This window comes from Mustela erminea, chromosome 13 (assembly GCF_009829155.1).
Source record: "Mustela erminea isolate mMusErm1 chromosome 13, mMusErm1.Pri, whole genome shotgun sequence".
NCBI lineage: Eukaryota > Metazoa > Chordata > Mammalia > Carnivora > Mustelidae > Mustela > Mustela erminea.
This window is the reverse complement of record NC_045626.1, coordinates 30,585,423-30,604,141: the sequence shown is the minus strand read 5'-3', so window position 1 is coordinate 30,604,141 and position 18,719 is coordinate 30,585,423. Positions and strand designations below refer to the sequence as shown.

Here is an 18,719-nt window from a genome sequence, read left to right as displayed (position 1 = left end):
AGGTGGACACATACAATGGTGCAGCCACTTTGGAAAACAGATCCATCATGCCTGACAGGTGGACACATACAATGGTGCAGCCACTTTGGAAAACAGATCGGTAGTTTCTTAAGATGCTATGCATAGATTTATTTTATGATCCAGCAATTCTACTCCTCTATGTATCTACCCAAGAGAAATGAAAATGTGTGTCCACACAAAAGATCTGTGTATGAATGTTCATGGCAACATCACTCACTCATCATAGCCCAAAGAGGGAAACAATTTGAATGTCGGTTCACTGGCAAATGCGCACTTAAACACGGTGTATCCATACAAGGGAATATTATTCCGCAATCAAGGAGTGAGTACCAACACATGCTACAGTGTGGATGAACCTCAAGAACATTAGACTAAGTGGGAGGAGACATGGAAGACCACATATTGTATGATCCCCTGCAAAGGAAATGTCACAGAGAAGGGGAGTTCCATGAGATGAAATTAAACATAATGTTGTCTTCATTTGGGGAGGTGAAGGTGACTGCAGATGGTTGATGAGTTTTCTTTTTGGGAGTGGTGATAATATTCTAAAACGAGGTTGTCAGATAGTTGCCCAACTCCTTAGGTTTACTAAAAACCATTGAGTAGTATACTTAAAATGGATAACTGGCATATAAATTTTATTTCAATAAAATGGATAAAAAGCTGACTGGAAAAACCTTTAAGGCATTAAAATCGAGGGCGTATGTACAGCGCAGACCATAATTTAATCCTTAAGAGATTAGAAAAGAAAAAGATGGCACCTTTAAGTGTTGAGGGTTTTAAAGAACTCTTTGTGGAAGAAGTGGGTTTCTGAAGTGAATAGGAAAACGTTTGTGTTTGAGTTGAGTGTTGAAAGAACAATACAATTTATTCAAGATCCTTTAATAATTTGACCCAAACTAAACCCCCTAAACGCTATTTATTTCCTTCAGGGCCCTTGAGTATTGATGAGGATTCCCCAGTCTTTGTTAAACAAAATTTGACAAGCATCACCCTATCCCAGAATATTTTCCTTTTAGAAATCCCTTCCTCTTAAGAATGGTAGCTTATTTTTTTGTATGTCTCAACAGGCACTTAGCATAGGACATGGCTTAGTTAGGGCCCAATAAAAATAGCCTTTGGCTGCTTACCTGAGCAGTTGTTAGTGTGCTGGGGGTCGACAACAAGCAAGGGCTTCATGATGGGGGTGGTGGGAGGAGCAGCCTGGTGCTTAAGAAAAGGCTGGGTAATTAATTGGGGCTCCATTAGGAGGCCCTTGAGAGCTCGGTGTGGAAGTTTGGCAGTTGCTCTGGAAGTTGGAGAGCAAAAGAGTGGCTGGTGCAGGGGGGAATTTCAAGGGTTATTTTAGTAGGGGAGACCCTGGCATCAATCAACACAAGATCAATTTTTTCCCCTTCACTTATTTAAAGCTCAGTGCACCTTTATTGAGCATATGGTGATTGTTTGCCTTACTTTAACTTCTGCTTTCTGGAAATAATTTGATTCTTCACAGTTCTCCTTTGGCATTACTTTGAGGAGGCTGAGTTCTGTTGAACAGTTCCTCCAGAGCATACTTTGAAACAAAGCAACTGTGTGTGTGTGTGTGTGTGTGTGTGTGTGTGTGTGTGTGTTTTCATGTGAACTCCACTCCTAATCTGCTATGATCGGTTTGAGAGGCAGCTATAAAAAACAAAATTCCTTTAAAAATACTGACCCAGACTAGATACTGCTTTTTATTTTTGTAGCAAGAGGCTCAAAGTTGAATACCCCTTTGTTGCTACAACACTTACTCACATGTGAGACCTTGATATGTGTGCAGTATTTTGGTTGTGGCTGGTTAAATGGACTCGGCATAGCAGCACCCCACAGAACCCTGCTATTAAGAGCAGTGCTGTAACTTCGTGCTTTTCAGTCTGACCTGTAACACATCCTACATCCCCCAAATCAATGCTCTGAGCTCCCTGGAGCCCGAGGACTGGCATGGAGTGTGATCTTGATGTCAGTATCAATAATCATAGCACATAAGCTCACATCCAGGTGCACGTTTTCCTCCATTCTCCATATGAAATGGGGAGTTCAATACTCTTCTATTTCAAAGGGAATTGAAGTTCGTGGAACAAAAGGGCTATTAATGCTACACAAATCACACTGATGTTGCAGTGGATGGCTCCCACAACTCCAGCTGCAGCTCATAAAAATTCGGACACCTTGTGCTCCCTAAGACCAAAAGGCGGGAAGATGCACGTTGACCTTTCAAAGTAAGGGAAAAAATGCTTCACAACAAGGATGTGAAACAGCTTCTGTACACCTACTCCCCATCGTTGAGTGAAAACGGGATCTGAGATGGACTCAAATAGCCTTTTGCAGAATTGTGTTTGATTAAAATTCCCAGCAAGGACAGACCTATGTGAGCTGACTTCTGAGGAGTGAAGCCACCTGCATTGGTTCACATTGTTGCAGATGATTAGACTGATAGATGTCCTCAGACAGGTTGACCATAACTTTCCTAACCCAGGTAAATTGGGCAAAGCCACAGAAATCCAGGTTAGTTTATCAAGATGAAGTATCCTACAAAAGGATTCAGGTAGATCAGTTTGACACACAGTTAGAATAATTCTTGAAACACTCAGGTACTACTCACCCACCCTATTGGTTTTGTCAAAGAAAAATCAAGTCGTTTAGCATCGCATCCAAAGACCAGTTGTCATTTTAAGAATGTTGTTTATGGTGCCAAACAAATACCAAATCATGGGTACATCTGTGTATCAAAAGCAGTGATTAAATGTGCATTTGGGGGGTGTAGACTTCAAGTACAAAAATATCCTCCAGGGAAATTAAGTCTATGCTACCAGATTTCATATCGTATTTTAACTTCAGGGGATCTTATGTATCTAGATCTGACAGATGCCACTGGAGGACTAAACAGGGAAGGCTCACTAGGTTGAGCTCAGGAAGGGGAGAAAGCAGTATGGAGACAAATGACCTGTGAGGTTTAGTGGTCAGATTTGCGGGCAATGGGGTGGTTCTAGGAAGGGCAGGTCTGCATGAGCTAAACATTAAGCAGCCAGGAAGACACACAAGAGAGTGGCCATATGGATTGATCACATACTATGGAAAATATGCAAACTGGGTTGAACATTAACCTTGACAGATAGACATTTGTCACCAATAATTTATCAATATTTCAGTTCCTCTAATACTTTGAATAATTCATCCCTTCCTTAGATTTGTCTTTTAATACTTTTATATGAATAAAAATATTTCCAGGAGTGGTATAACCAGAAAACTCCAAGGGACTGAAGATATAACCTAGTCCAGTGTTCACTTTACAGAAGAGGAAACTGAGGCCCAGAGAGGTCCACTAACTACTTGATAGAAAGTTTGGTGTGATTGTGGTATTAGAACTCACTTTTAGGCTCTTCAGCGATCTTAAATGCATATACCTTCAGGTAGCTTGATTTCAAAGGTCTTTCCTGTGTGGCTGGGCTCTGATTCTAGGATCATCTCTTGAGACCCATACAGGTTTTTGAATCATGTTCCTAATTGTTGCTGAAAACAAACAGTATAATTTGGGGGGAAAATGGAAACAAGAGTTTTGCAGAGGGTTCGCTATTGGGTTTGGTTGTAAAGCATACTTATTCTGAATGTTAGCCCCTTACTTTAGAACTTCCTTATAAAAGTTCTAAGGACTTAATGGTTGCTTTTTTCTTTTTAATTCATCATCCTTGGAAGGAAAGAGTATTGCTACAAAATGAGATTAAATGATGAATAGCTGATCACTCACTTAGTAATAACAATAAAAACAAAAGCTAATATTGACTGCTTACCATGTGCCACACACTGTTCAAAATACCGTAGCTGAATTAATTTCTGCTATCCTTACTACAACACTACCAGAGGTTGAATAATTTTCTCAGATCTCAGGGGTCCCATCCAGAATACCATCTCCAGCATTTTGCTTTCAGAATCTGAGATAGTGCTCACTGAACAATACCAACTCTTTATAGAAGATGGCCTATTTCCCTGTACTTTCCTCTTGGGTGCTTATTATTAGAATTGCCACCCTCAATGCTGAAAAATACTTATGTGACCTGGATCTCTAAAGCTTCAGTATGAATTACTTTAATTGCTGTCCTCTGATGCAAGGAGACATTCAGGAAAAGGAGGTCCTGGGGTTGGAGGGTTGATTAAGGTAGGTGATTTAAAAAATAAAAGTCTAGGGCTTCTCAAGATGATCAGCGTCAAAGTTTTCTTATGGCCAGTGGCATTGCCCCATTTTGTGACAAAGCAGCAGATTATAGGGGAAAATCTTGCTTGAGTGGCTGGAGACTCAGCCCTGCTGCTTATACACTGTGTTAACTTGGACAAATTACCTTCCTTCTGAGGACCTTGGCTTTATCTGTGTGATCATCTTTGTTTTCTTCTTGCTCAGTCTTGGAATTTTTTAACTTTTTTTTTAAAGATTTATTTATTCATTTTAGAGCGAGCTCCAGGGAGGGGCACAGGAAGAGGGAGACCCGGAAGCAGACTCCATCCTGAGCAGGGGGCTCAATCCCAGGACCCTGAGATCATGACCTGAGCTGAAACCACGAGTTGGCCACTCAACCGACTGCGACATCCAGGCACCCCTGTTGTGGATTTCAAAGGTTGTTTCTCCCAACAGGACCAGTGTTCCAGGAAGGTAGAATAGTTAACCATCTGCACAGGACAATATGGGCAGGCTTGGACTCTCCCTCCCCTGCATGTGCCCAGTGAGCTCTCTTCCGGTTTTTTATGTTGAGTCATTTCTGAGTGACAAAGCAAGTGACTCTGCCCCTAAGGCAGCTCATCCAGGCAGGGAATTGTTAGAGAGCCTGGCATTAATTCTACATATTCCTGTTGGTTCCTTGCTTCAAGTCATGTGAGACTGGGTTCCTCCTTGGCCTGTTTGGGATAGAGAAGGTGTGGCAAGTGCAGAGAAGAGGCTGTAGAGAAGTAGGAAGAGCTGTTCCCAGGGCTCTGCACAGCCAGGATTGAGGACCTTGGATTCCCACTTGTGCACCTCTCCTTTAAAAAAAAAAAAAAAAAAAAAAAGAGATGGGGTGGGGGGAAACTACCCCACAGTCAGTGAGGCTGTATGCAGAGTCCCTCCTGGGATAAAAGCATCATCAGCTTGCAAACCCTCACTCGCCCCCAGGCCTCATCACCGAAGATAAAAACAGTTCCCACTTCCCTACCTGGCATGCTGTGTAGGCACTCCCTCCCTTACTTCTCCCTATTAATCATCCTATGCATTTTTAAAAAGTTCCACTAGAATAAGCTTTAAAGCAAGAACAGCCACACTAGACAACTTGATTTTGGGCTGTCAGCGGTCAGGACTGACGAGTAGAAGGAGAATGGAGAGGTAGACTTGGTTGGGGAGTTACCTGAAGACTGGGAGAGGAGGGAAAGAAGTAGGAATCAGGAACACAGAGATCATGGACCAAAACAGCCTTCCCCCTCCTTTTTTTTTTTTTTCTTCAAAGATTTTATTTGTCAGAGAGTGAGCCTCACGTACACACAAGCAGGGGGGGGAGAAGCAGGCTTCCTGCTGACCTCAGGATCATGACCTGAGCCCAACACAGATGCTTAACCAACTGAGCCATGCAGGGATCCCCAAAACACCCTTCTTTGAAGTGCCCCCTCTATTTTCTAAGAAGGATATAGTACAGAAGAAGCCACAAGAGTGTATTATTTTCACTGTTAAGGATAAATCACCTGGTTGTGCTAAAGGCCCCCTTTCGATGTGTTGATCTATGTGTTTCACTGGAGAGCCGTGTGGAGATCAAAAGCACAGAACCTCAGTTTTCCAGTCAATAGACCCAGAAATTCCATTTTCCTCTCCTTGGTCTCTGTCATTTGATTCTTCTGGAGTGGATACTTAAGGCAGGAAGAAGCTCAGTTGATGTTGGTTAGATGGACCTGTGTAATTCCCATCATTGAGAATTTCAAGAAAAAGGGGAACAAAACAAAGCCAAATAGAGTAATGTGCAAAGAGCCTCCCCTCGCCATCTCCTCTATACACATACATAACACACTGGAAAGTCCACCAAAATTTCATGTTCTAGTTCACAGTTTGGTGAAAAGAATAGAGTGATTGGCAGTTAATTTCAGCCTGTTCATAGAATTACCAGACCTGCCGGGCCTTCCACAGGCACTGCTTTTGGAGGTGACGGAGGTGGAAATTTCCACGCATGTGGGTGTGCTGGCCAGCAGATGGCGATGTTTCTTAGTTTTATACCAAGGTGTCAGGCCGGAGGCCATTAGAGATGCAGGGCGTGTTTATCAGATGGCTGTTAAATCAGCTCAAAATCTGTAAAGGCACGGTAGATCAGCTCTTATTTATTTATTTTTACTTAGAGTTGATGAATTCAGTAAAATTCCATAATGGGCAAATGAACACTGTGTGTGTGTGTGCTGGGAATGGGAGCAGAGGAAGACCTGAATCTTAGATGGTTGGGTAGGTTGGTTTTATCTTCTGCAGTTGCTTTTTAAAATGAGATTCCTCTTGTGCTGCCTTCTGGATGTAGTCAGTGTGGGACCAAAGGGCACTCGGACAGCAGCTTTGTTCATTTTCTTTTACATTTCTTTAGAAGTGGGCTCCTCCTCCAGCGTCAGCCACTTTGGCCCCCAGCTCCTGGGGCAGAGGCAGCCTGTGTGGGGCTGGGTCAGGAACCAGAGCATGGTGGGCCAAGTTGACGGATGGGACAGAGCCGGAAGGAGAGCTCCCTGGTATCCTCTCCTGGGCTTCATGCTCTGCTACACAGAACTGGAAACGGACCTGACCCACTGCTCCCAGATACAGACACAGCAGCTACTGCCTTGAGAGCCAGGCTCTGTCTGGAGAGTGGCAGATGCATTTTAAGCAGAGTGAGAGAAATGTGGGGAGTAAATTGATTTTAAAACAATACTGCTTGTTTTGGGTGCTGTCCCATTAAGGGAAGTGGAGCCACCTAGGAGCCCGGCATTCGGTTTTTAGGCCTGAAGGTACCACTGTTCATGTGGTAATGAATTTGTTCATCTGTAGTATGAGCTCTTGGAAGAATTACCTGTCCCCCTTCCATACTTAAATTATCTTCCTGTGAACTAGAAATCCTGGCTGTACAGGGGCATTTTTAGATGGCAAGGCATCACTCTTGTCCAATTAAATCAGTGTCAAGGGGTAGGGTCTCAGCATGTATCTTTTTACTAGTTGCCCAGGTTATTCTTATGTGCAGCCAGGATTGAGAACCATTGATCTAATAGGACTCCTCAAAGGGGGTTCCTAGGACCAGCAGCAGCAGCCTTTCTTGTGAACTTGCTAGAAATGCAAATTCAGTCCTCTCCCTCAGAGTCAAAGTTCCAGGGTGGGCCCAGAGATCTGAGTTTCACAAGCCGTCCCAGTGGTTGTGATATACCCACTGTTGCATTTGGGAGAATGAGGCTTCCCCCCAGTTGCTGCAGGTAGGCGGAGCCAGTGACTACTGGTAAGGAGCTGAGAACACAGGTGTTATATGCCATTTCCTGGCTTAAGGTTTCTTCTGCTTTCCCCCCACCCCCCCGGCTTAAGCTTGTAATTGCTGGCACATGACCTTTCATTTTCTCAACCACACAGACCTGTACTCTGATATAGAAATGCAATACATTGGCCCCTCTAGCTAATATCCCTGAGTTTGGTACAAGGAAGACTTGTGAATGAGAAAAACAAATTTGATAGAAATAAATAACTGAAATTTGGTGGCCGTTTCTGCCTTGGTCTTATACTTTTCTGACACATGTATAACCATTAATGGTATAGTTCCAACTGTTTGGCTGGATTAGTATTGATAAAGAAGCTAAAGGGGAAAAAACAAAACAAAACAAAACAAACCAGCCTTATATTCTGAGGTTTCCGAACATCTGTATTTGGTGTTAGATTGTCCAAATATTGGAGGCCAGGTTTGTATCCTTTAAAATTCTTAGAAAATTCTTAGAAAAGGTCTGGATTGCCATGGTGATACTAGGAACTTAGTGTACTTCGTTCATTGTAAATCTGGCAGGGCTTTCTCCTTACCTGAGACTATTTCCAAGCAGATTACTTCTTCATGTCAAACTGCACAAACTTGTGTTTTCAGAGACAATTGGGATTGGTCTCTGTATTAGTCAGCTTGGGCTGCCATAACAAAATACCAAAGACTGGGTAGCTTAAGCAACAGAATCTATTTACTTCTCGTTCTGGAGGCTAGAAGTCTAAGGTAAAGGTGCTTGCATGGCTGGTTTTTCCTGGGGCCTTTCTCCTCCGCTCACAGATGGCCACCATCTCAGTGTGTGTTCAAACATCCTTTCCTCTGTGTGCGTGCTCCTGGTTTCTGTTCCTCTTCATAAATGGATGCCATTCCTGTGGGATTAAGGCCCCATGCTAGGACCTCATTTTAATCTTAATTATTTCCTTGAAGGCCCTATCTTCAAACTTAGTCACATCAGGGGTTAGGGCTTCAATACATGAATTTTGGTGATATACAGTTCTGTTGGTAACAAACTTCTCAATTGCTTATTCTTTTTGCTATATCATTACCTGCTTTACAGGTCTGGTTACCTCTGATACTAGTCTCATTTTTGCTAATAGAAATTTTCCCAGGCCTCTTTCATAATTTTTGCATTGGTCTTTGATTATTCTTGTTCCTTCTTGCCAATAGATGACATTATTACTATAATTAGAATCATCACACTATCTTTAATATTATTGTAACCAATGTTTATTGAAATATCTCTGTGTTTTTAGGTTCTGAGCTCAGTTGACTATACATTCAGGCATCATACATTTGACCTTCTTCTTCTCCAATCAGCTTGCTCATCTAATCTGCCTTCTTTTACCTTTTTATACTTTTGTGACGTGGACATACTATGCTGGTCAAAGAAATGTGCCTTCGATCCTCTGTATTTTGCTCATTCCTGTCTTTGTCCATTTACTGAAATTACAGTGTCCTCCTTTTGCTTAAGATACAGCCTTTAGTATCTTTGTTTATATGCAATAAATGGTCATCTTCCATTCCTCTAGGGATCTCCAGGACTAAGTCCATCATTAAACTGCGAGAGCACAACAAAAGCTGCTGTTATGTTTGTAGGATTTCTTCCCTCTAGGGTTGGTGTTGAAGATCTCCCAAGAGTTGATGTGATTGGGTCATTAAGATGAATGAAATAACCATATTGACTGTTTAGTGGCCTGGTTATTTCAGTCATCTTAATGAGAGAATTAGATAGACCCTAAGGCACTCCGAATCCTCATTTGATGATTGACCTGGAAGCAATCAATCTGACCATGTTGCTCTCTCTGAATCCTCTGCTCCGTTCAATCAGTCTCAGTCCCTACAACCCTTCTAGATGCGAGTTCTCCATCCCTCTGTCTCCTGGTCAGTAGTGGAGCAGTTGGGGGAGCGAATTCTGACCCTGCACTTCTCTAGCTACAGGATCCTTCTACTTTGCTGAGCATGAATTTCCCAACAATTATCTGTTTAAAAAAACAGACCACTTGTGATACTTGTAAGCCAGAGGTCTCTGAGGTTGTTTCATCCCCGCTTTGTTCAGGCTGCATCACCCATTTAAAATACCTTCCCCGACTTTCTGTGTGTCTGTATTTTCCCCTTCAACCGTGCCAGCTTCAGGTCTGGCTCCTCCGTGACTACTGTGCATTGTCTTTTCTGACTCCGTCTTCCCCTTATTGTCTCTCTGGTATGTGGATTTGGAGAATGTTAGATCTGGGAGGGACTTTGCATCAGCTTCATGTCTGTCCTTACTTCCATTTTTCAGAAGAAAACCAGTGACTTGCATGGGGACACAGCTCTGACAGCCTCAAACAGCGAGACGTTCTTTGGACCCCGGCATTAGGTACTGGCTGCAGTGTTTTCCTACATCTCTCTGGGCGTGTGCATGGAATGAGGCGACAGGACAGGTCTCCCTAAAGCAGTGAACTCTTCAGCTCTGCTCAAGATTGTTGGCTAGTGTTTGTTTTCTGGAGGCGAGGGAGTAAATAAGAACCTTCTCTTTACTTCCACAGTTCAAGAACTGAGTGAGAATGAGACATGGGTGTCAGAGAGATGAATATTATTGGGAAAGCTCGTTTGAAGAATGCAGTACAGACTTAATGGTCAGAGCTGCTTATCTTTAACAGCGTCCCTCACGTTAAAGTCCTGGTATGATTCCTCTGCCCCCGACACCCACAGTTAGTCTCTGTAAAGGGAGAGGATGGGCGTGCAAAGCAAAAACCCTTCTGCAGCATCCCCGCCTTCTCCCTGTGAGTCCTGCCAGTGGGAACAGTGAGAGAAGGACCGCCCGGCCTCCTGGTAGCAGGGAGACCTGCACGATTGCCCTGTTGAGTTCACCCAGCAGAGGGCAGGAGTAAAACAGACACCAGTCCAGCATATGCGCTGGCTTGTGAGCGAGCCCAGGAGATGCGGGGCCAGCTCTGCTCTGTTCCTCCTCCTTAACCTCACTGGCCACACAAGTCACGCCCCCACCCCTTAGCAAAGGGTCGCTGAGATGGGATTCTTTTTCTGGTATTTTTGGAGGTTTGGGTGCTGCTTCTTGAGAGGCCAAGAGATCTACTGTGGGGAGAGGCAATGGAGAGAGTTCTCTCTACTACACTGTGAGGAGGTCGGCCTGCTGGGCCTGTTTGCTTCTCGATCTGCTTATGATTTTGCAGCCTCTCAGCCCCAGGCATCCATGCGGGCCGGAAAAAAATGGTGAATCTTCTATGGATATCTGACAATACTCGGGCTGGACCCAGAATTGAAGCTTAGATGTTAGTCTGTCTCTCCATTTGATGCTGAGTACTTAACAAAAGGTTTTAGTTATTTTTCTTTTCCAGGATATTAGAAGGAAAACACTATTTTCTGGAGGACATAGTCTGACCAGTTGCCTGCTTACAACCTAATTAACTTCTGTGGAAGGACCAAGTAGAAAGGTCAGCATGGATTCTGGGCCCTGGGAACCCCGTTCTTTATCTAATTAGGGCCTAGCTCTTGGATACTAGAGTCCTTGTTGTGTAAAATCATAGCTAATACTGCAAAACTAAAATTTCCATCTGACATTATCCTCTCTGGGGTATTTGCAGTTTGATGTGTAAATGTCACAGAATGAGAGCCACAGGAAACCCAGCTCATCTCAGCAGTTCTGTATTGGTCTAGTCACTGACAGAGGATTTGGGGACTTTGTCACTAGAGGCTGTGAAGATATCTATGAACTCATAGCTACACTTCTTGTCCATGTATGTTTTTTGGATACCAGGACCAACACTTTGGGGTAGCATTAGCTAGTCAGGTTAAGCCTAAGGAGACCAGGGTTTGGGAGATGTCTTGGATTAGTCTGGGCTTCTACAGTAAGAATTTCTGTCCACCCCACCCTGCCTTCTAGATGCCAATTAATTCACCTTCCCTGCATTCTCTAGGCTCATTGCAATATAAGCTAGCATGCATGGTCAGCTGGCCTAGTGATTCACAGGAGAGGAACATCTCCTACTAAAATGTGTAAACTACAGTTAGGAGACCCGAGTCCTACAGCTAACTGTGTGCTTTTATTGCTTAGGAAAGACATAAATAGCAGCAACTTTTCTATGCTCTGGTGATCTATATCTGCCTTATGCTAAATATTTCATGTCCAAAGACTGAACTGCTGAACTAGTCATGGCATTTAAATAAATCCTGTTATTGTGTTTTTAACTTTGTCAGGCACAGTGAGGTTAAGTGCTTTGTCCAATGTCAAGTTTGTAATTCATGGCAGAGTCAAGTTCTAAATCCAGTTCCTTGCCCGGCACACAAGTTCAGTCTTCCGGTGCTTCCCTTGTGGCATCATCTACATCATCCACCCACTCATCTGTCTGTCTACAGGGGAATCATATATGTCACGTTTCCTTGGACATTTTCTGAAACATCAGTATCTGTATCATTGCCTCTCTGCCGGATGGCACTGGCTAGCATCCTGCATGTGTGCCGTCACGTACTAATGTTCCCCAGTCCCCCTACGAGGCTACATTTTATGATTCCCCAGCAGCGCAGCTCGGATTCAAACTTCAATCTCCAAAATACAAAACCGATGCTCTGAATCTCTGTTCCACACCAACTGTCCCTTATCCTTTCTTCAGAGGCTCATGAAGCACTTACGAGTCTGGCCTTGCGTATCAGCTATTAAAAAAATAAATAAAAAATTCAGACCCCCTTTACAACATGACCAAGGCCTCCTTGTACAAAATCCTTTTAGGGGGAATTCTGAATGAAGTTCGTTTTTGGCTGCCAGGGACCCCTCGGTGGAAGCTGCTCAAATGAGGGTGTTTTAATTACCAGGCTTAGGGAACTACATGGATATATGGAGATTTATTTGTACTAATTTTCATGGAAAGCTCTGTGATGTATATAAAAAAATATGTGAGATTCAGATATTTGTCTAACAAAAATTGTTTATAAAGAGCTTAGGATTGTGTCCACATAACTACATATCATTGGTTAACCAGTGAAATGGGAAAAGTTAAATAGGGGACATTTTGATAACCATAAAAATAGACTCATTCTACTATCTCTTAGCCCACATTTTGAAAAGCATTTTATTATTTAAAACATACACCAAAATGGAATACTACAATGAAACTTCTTGCGTGTATCCTTGTGTTCAAAGTGTATCAATTCATGGACAGTATTGTGTCCAGACCTGCTTCTTCCAGAAACCCCATCCCTTCTGTAATACTTGATGATGCATCTCTAAAAGCCAACTTTTAAAAACCATAACCACACTGTTATCACATGTAGAACCAGTTGAAATAGTTTCTTAAAGACCTTCAGTAGCCAGTCAGTATCGAAATTTATAATGGTTTCGTAATTATGGCTCCCCTCCCATTCATTTGAATAAGGATCCAAATAAGGTTGTCATGCATTGTTTCTGATAACTGTATTTACTTATTAAAGATTTATTTGAGAGAGAGAGAGAGAGAAAGGAGAAGGATGGCTGGTGGCAGAGGCAAAGGGGGAGGAGAAAGGGAGAGAAGCAGACTCCCTGCTGAGCTTGGGTCATGACCTGAGTCGAAATCAAGTGTCTAACACAAACCTGTCTGAGCCATTCAGGTGCCCCTACTGATAACTAGATTTAATAAGCACCTTTTTAATTGACAATTTCTCCTTCCATCCCTTTATTTCCCTTGAATATTATTTGCAAGAGAGATTGGGTCATTTGTCCTGTAGAATTTTCCACAGTCAAGATTTTTCTGATTGCAACACTGTCATGTCACTGAACACTTCATCCTCTGTTCTTTAATTTTTGGTCCATTATCTCCACCACCCCCACCCACCCCCAACCATAAACTCAAGATAGTGGTGTTTTCTTCCACCAGGAGAAATTTGCTATCTGGCTCTCTCTTTTTATGATGTTTGCAGCCATTGATTCTTATTGACTTGATTCATTAATTCATGTGGAGTTTCATAATAGTATATCAGCTAGGGAACTTCTACAAGGAAACACTATTTGGTAACCCGGTGGTTCAGTCTGTATAGGAAAGTCAGATTCATTGACCCGTTTTCAAAAGAATGATTCAAACTGCTATCATCTTCTAATGAATTCCAATGAACTAATTTTAAAAATATTAGGAGCTCATTGACTGAAACACATGTTTTGATCCATCCCAATACTTTCCATTACCAGTGATCAGAATGTCTTCCTGTTGACCACTCCTCAGTCATTTTTTGCTCCTTATGACAAGACCCTCTTTGTCTATAGTACCAGTGCAGCAAACCAATGCATTTTTTTTAAAGATTTTTTATTTATTTATTTGACAGAGAGAGATCACAAGTAGGCAGAGAGGCAGGCAGAGAGAGAGGAGGAAGCAGGCTCCCCGCTGAGCAGAGAGCCCGATGTGGGACTCGATCCCAGCACCCTGAGATCATGACCCGAGCCGAAGGCAGCGGCTTAACCCACTGAGCCACCCAGGCGCCCAATCAATGCATTTTTGAGTCCATCTTGCTCCAGATCTAAATTTAACATCTTCCTTAGGATCTTTTGTCCCTTTAATGGAGAACAGTATTTAGAAACTATAGTTTAGGTGCTAGAGGTACTCATGGCTAGAAGGTTGGTTTTTATTTCTAGGTCTTTTCTGAGGACAGAACTGGGACTACCTTTAAAATCTAAAATGCAGCAAATGAAATTCAGAACTATTGGGATTTTACAGAATTTCATCCATTTTGTATCTGCAACCTCTTCGATTCTAAGACTCCTTAGCTTCATCCCACGCTAGACCAATAATAGGATCAGCAAAACAATGTAATACCTGGAAACTGTTTAAGAGGTTTTATTTTATATTTTGTATTGGTTTTTGTTTTCAAAATCTGAGTAGAGCCATATGGTAAAAATACTGTGTTTTAAAATCTCTTGGAATATTTTCCTATTATGATACCAACTGGATATACATTCTGGCACATTTGTTTAATTTTATTTTCAATTTTAGGGATTGCTTTTTCAAAATTTAAGTCTGTTGTATTAATATATGGAATATTTACATGGCTGCAAAGTCAAATCAACAAAACAAAGTATATTGAAAGAAGATTGACACTTCCTTTGTCACTTCATCCTGATTCCCCACCCTCCCTTTTTTATTTTAAATACCATTTCTTCGTACTGGGATTTTAAAATTGCAAACAGATAATATATAAACATGCATTGCATATTTATTATATATACTTATATATTTGTATTCCACTCTTTCTTAATAAATTGGAGTGTACTTTCTCTCCTATTGTTTGCTTACAGTATTACTTGGCTATCACTGCCCGGTGGCACAGAGAGAGAGTTCTCATGTTTTGTTTTCACAGCTGTGCCGTCCTCTGTCATGTGCCCGATGTTCTGTGGTCTTTCCAATCCGTCTTCTAGGGGTAGACATTTGCATAGTATCTAGCATCTTATCTCTTGCTATTACTAAATAGACTAGAAGTGAATACCTTACGTACGTCTTTTTGCATTTTTATTAGTGAATGTTGGGTCAGATTCCTGGCGTTGAAATTGCTAGGTCTTAAGGCAAAAGCACCTTTTCCCAAATTCCATTGTGGTTGTGCCTTCCTTCCCACCAGGAATAGATGAGAGCATATGTTTCCCCGCAGCCTCACTCACAGAGTGTGCAGTCAACATCAGATTTTTGGCAACCTAATATATCGGAAGTGATACCTGATTGTGGTTTCAAGTTGCATTTCTCTTTAAGGGAACGAGGTCGAGCATCTTTTTATATGCCTAAAAGCCATTTGAATTTCTGTTTCTGTGGCTGGCTATTCATTTCTCCAGCCCATTTTTCTATAGGGTTTTTGGGTTTTAGAAGCTATTAATATTTCAGGGACATTAATCATTTCTCTGATATGTAAGTTGCAACTATATTTTCTGAATTTGTCATTTATCTTTTTGCCTTTTCACTGCCCTCATTTTATCCCATGATTTTCAGAAACCATCCCCCTACCGTGCATGACCACAACTACCTTCTTTAATTATCAGGACTAAAACCATAAAAATCACAACAATAAATACAACAATAAATAATGAAAACAACAATAAATACAAATGGAACCCCTGGGTTACCGAATAGAAGTGTTTCTTTGTAGAAGTTCTCTAGCTGATATATTATTGTGAAACTCCACACGAATTAATGGATCAAGTCAATAAGAATCAATGGCTGCAGTGGATTATTACAAAAACAGACTCTCAGTTCCCCTTGGGTTCAGATTTGACAATATTACAGTCATTTTATTTTTTTCTAACTCAACAGTTTAAAATAATCATAGCCTTGGTTAGGCTTAGTCAGAGTCACCTCACTGGAAACTTTTTTTTCTTTTTAGTTCAACTAAAGGTACAGTTTAAAGTATATTTTTATATTAGAAGTTCAGTAAGTAGGTTTTTCAGTTGGGTTCCATACATTTCAGGGATGAGATGAACACATTTGTGTGGTTCTCATTGGGAAGAGCATCCAACTCTACTTTGAGATGTGTATAAACTAGGAATCCTGATGCTAAATTTACCAGCCTCAGAGGGCTTTGTGCTTACTCAGTGACACATCACTGAAAAAAGGCTTTGAAAAGCATAAAGCAGTTTAGGAATCAGACAAGTTTAGGAAAGAATGTCAATATTGACCAAATAACTTAGATGATTGGGTTTCTTTGGTTTGTCAGTAACTTTCTCAACCTGTTTTATCCATGAGATGCTCTCCTATCTCAAACTTTGATTCTGCCATGTACTTACATCATTATTTTTTCGGGGGGGGGGGGAGAAACGTGCGTCTTCATGCATGCATGTGTCTCTGGGCAGAATTAGGGAGTTTGTGAACTATTGGAAATGCTTGGAGTTTTCATTGGAATGATCCGATTTGGCTCTGAAGCTAGCCGACCGAGCTAGCTGACCGGCTGAGAATGTAACACAAGGAAGAGGGAGAGTTGTCCAAAAAGATTTTCACTCACACTGTGATGAGGACAGAAATGCCATCGGCTATGAGACAAGCCTGTTGATGTCTCCATTTCAGAAGCCGTACAGAATTTAAACGACTAAAATAGAGTTGTGATATTTCCTCATCATGTAGTTGTCTTGCTTATATGTGGATTTGTCCTGTTTCCTTTGCCACGTTTTAACATCCCCTACACCGAAAATGCTTTCCTTTATTCCCCACAACCTGTCATTTAGGACTTGGGCCATGTCTTTTCTTCTTTATAAATGTGTCCTCAATTAATTCAGTTCACCTTAATGCATTTCCTTTACACAACTGAGTTCTATCACGGTTTTAATTAAACTGCCTTATGGTGTAATACCAGACAGACCTGTAAATTACGGAGGCGGCAGTGGGGGAAACCTTGGGAGGTTATCAAGTTTAAAACCTCATTTCACTTGTGAGGAAGCTGCAGTCTAAAAGCTGGAGCCCTCAAAGTTTACACATATTTCTGGCTTGACAGAGCTAAGGAAAGAATCAGGTCCCTTGATCCCAGCCCGGGGCTCCTTCCACTCTACCACTTACTCTTAACTCTTGCTCTGACAGAAACCTGCTGTGTGGCCCCGGGCAGTTCATGTGACCTCTCTTTGCCTTGGCTTTCTTGTTTAAAAAAAAAAATGGGGCTAATATAAATCTGACGCTTTCCATCTCAGATATGCTTTGTGGATCAGAGGAGACATATGAATCCACATTTATGTGACTGGACCTAAAATCATTTTGATAAAAGAAAATTCTATCCGAAGGTAATATATTGCTCTGTTGAGAGAGCCATGGACCAAGCTTATGTGAAGTCGATATTGGTTGACAATAATGACATTGATAATGTGGCAGAGGTGTCTGTGTGTATGTCATCCTGAGGCTAATGAAGCTTGAGGAAGGAATAAAACTTTAAAATTGGAACATGAGGGCAAAGTAAAGAACAAAAGAAAACAAACGAACAAAAACCCAAAGCAAACAAACAAACAAAAAAACACCCCAATATGAACCTGAACACCCCAGAACGACTCCCTGAAGACCTGAGGAATATGTGAGTTAAGGAGATTGCATTAAGGGGAAATGCGGGGACTTGTAAAACAATAGCCAGTATGTGGCAGAATAAACATCTGCTGCAGCCATAAATTGAGTCCCACTTGGAAGCAGCCCTATCCCCTCTAGAAATAACATTGTTCATAGGAACATAATATACAGTACAACCACGGTAAAGAGAATTCACATTAACCCATTGGTTTAAAGAGGTTCAGTCTCATTTTTATTTATATTTAAGCTTTTAATCCTGGAATAATTAGTCATTACTAGTATTTAATGAGTGGCTTGCTAATTGTGTATCCCAGGATGGAGCAGAGAGCAGTTAACACCCTCACAAAATGGTCATTAACTATGTTAATGATCAAAGTCTCTGGGATTATGACTATTACAAGATATAATTAACAGTTGATAACCATTATTATTATTTTTTTGTTTTTGTTTGTTTGTTTTTGTTTTTCTTTTAGCAGAAAGAAAAAAGGAACCATTGCTTGAGCTTCAGACAGAAACAATGAATGCTGGCCTGTGCCGTGTTTCTTCTATCAGGAAGAACAGCTTCTGAGGCAAGTTTTGCTTTCTTAATCATTATTAGGGCTGAGCAGAGTAAATGCTGGTTCTGGCTGGCTGAACAAATAGGCTCTGTTTTCTCATTAGAGTGTCATGGGGGGGCTTATTTCATGGACAGTACAACCTCCCAACTGCTGGAAAGCTTTCTGTCAGTTCTTATTTGGTAAAAATAAAACAATTAAGGATGGTGCTGCTCAAGCTTGGGCAATATTTGCTCTTGGAAAAACTCCTGGGCTTCATGAAAGTTTGTAAAACTTGTCGGTGACATTTGTCCTCTTCCCATGGAAACGCTTCTTCACCATGTGAAGTGCGATATGCCTCCTCATTCTCTCTCCCTTCTCTTAGAAACTGCCTTTCTAAGTTGAAGCTGTTGACCATCAGGTGTGAATGACACATCACTAAAGCTTAGTGGAGGCCTAAAGTCTTAGTGGAGGGATTGGCTTTTCACCCTTGGCCTTGGAGATGAGCACTCACCCTGCTGGGGATGTGGGCAGTGAGGGTGGGAAGGTGAGGCTTCCTTCTGGAGAATCATCCTCAGGTTAGGACCCCACTGCTCACAGGAACCCTTCTATTAGCCCACTGGGGTTCTACCACTAGGGTTGCTTTGGGCTCTTCTTAAAACAGTTCTTGCTGGGCATCCAGTAAAAGGAGAGGAAATAAGATA

General features: G+C 41.7%; 1 long non-coding RNA gene across 1 annotated transcript in view; it reads left to right on the top strand.

Annotated features, from left to right (window-relative positions):
* LOC116572425 overlaps window positions 1–18,046 on the top strand; it is a 174,344-nt gene extending 156,298 nt beyond the window's left edge. Inside the window, exon 3 of the long non-coding RNA XR_004278313.1 lies at window positions 17,956–18,046. This is a non-coding gene — a long non-coding RNA (uncharacterized LOC116572425). The remainder of the gene's footprint in view (window positions 1–17,955) is intronic.
* The last annotated feature ends 673 nt before the right edge of the window (window positions 18,047–18,719 follow it).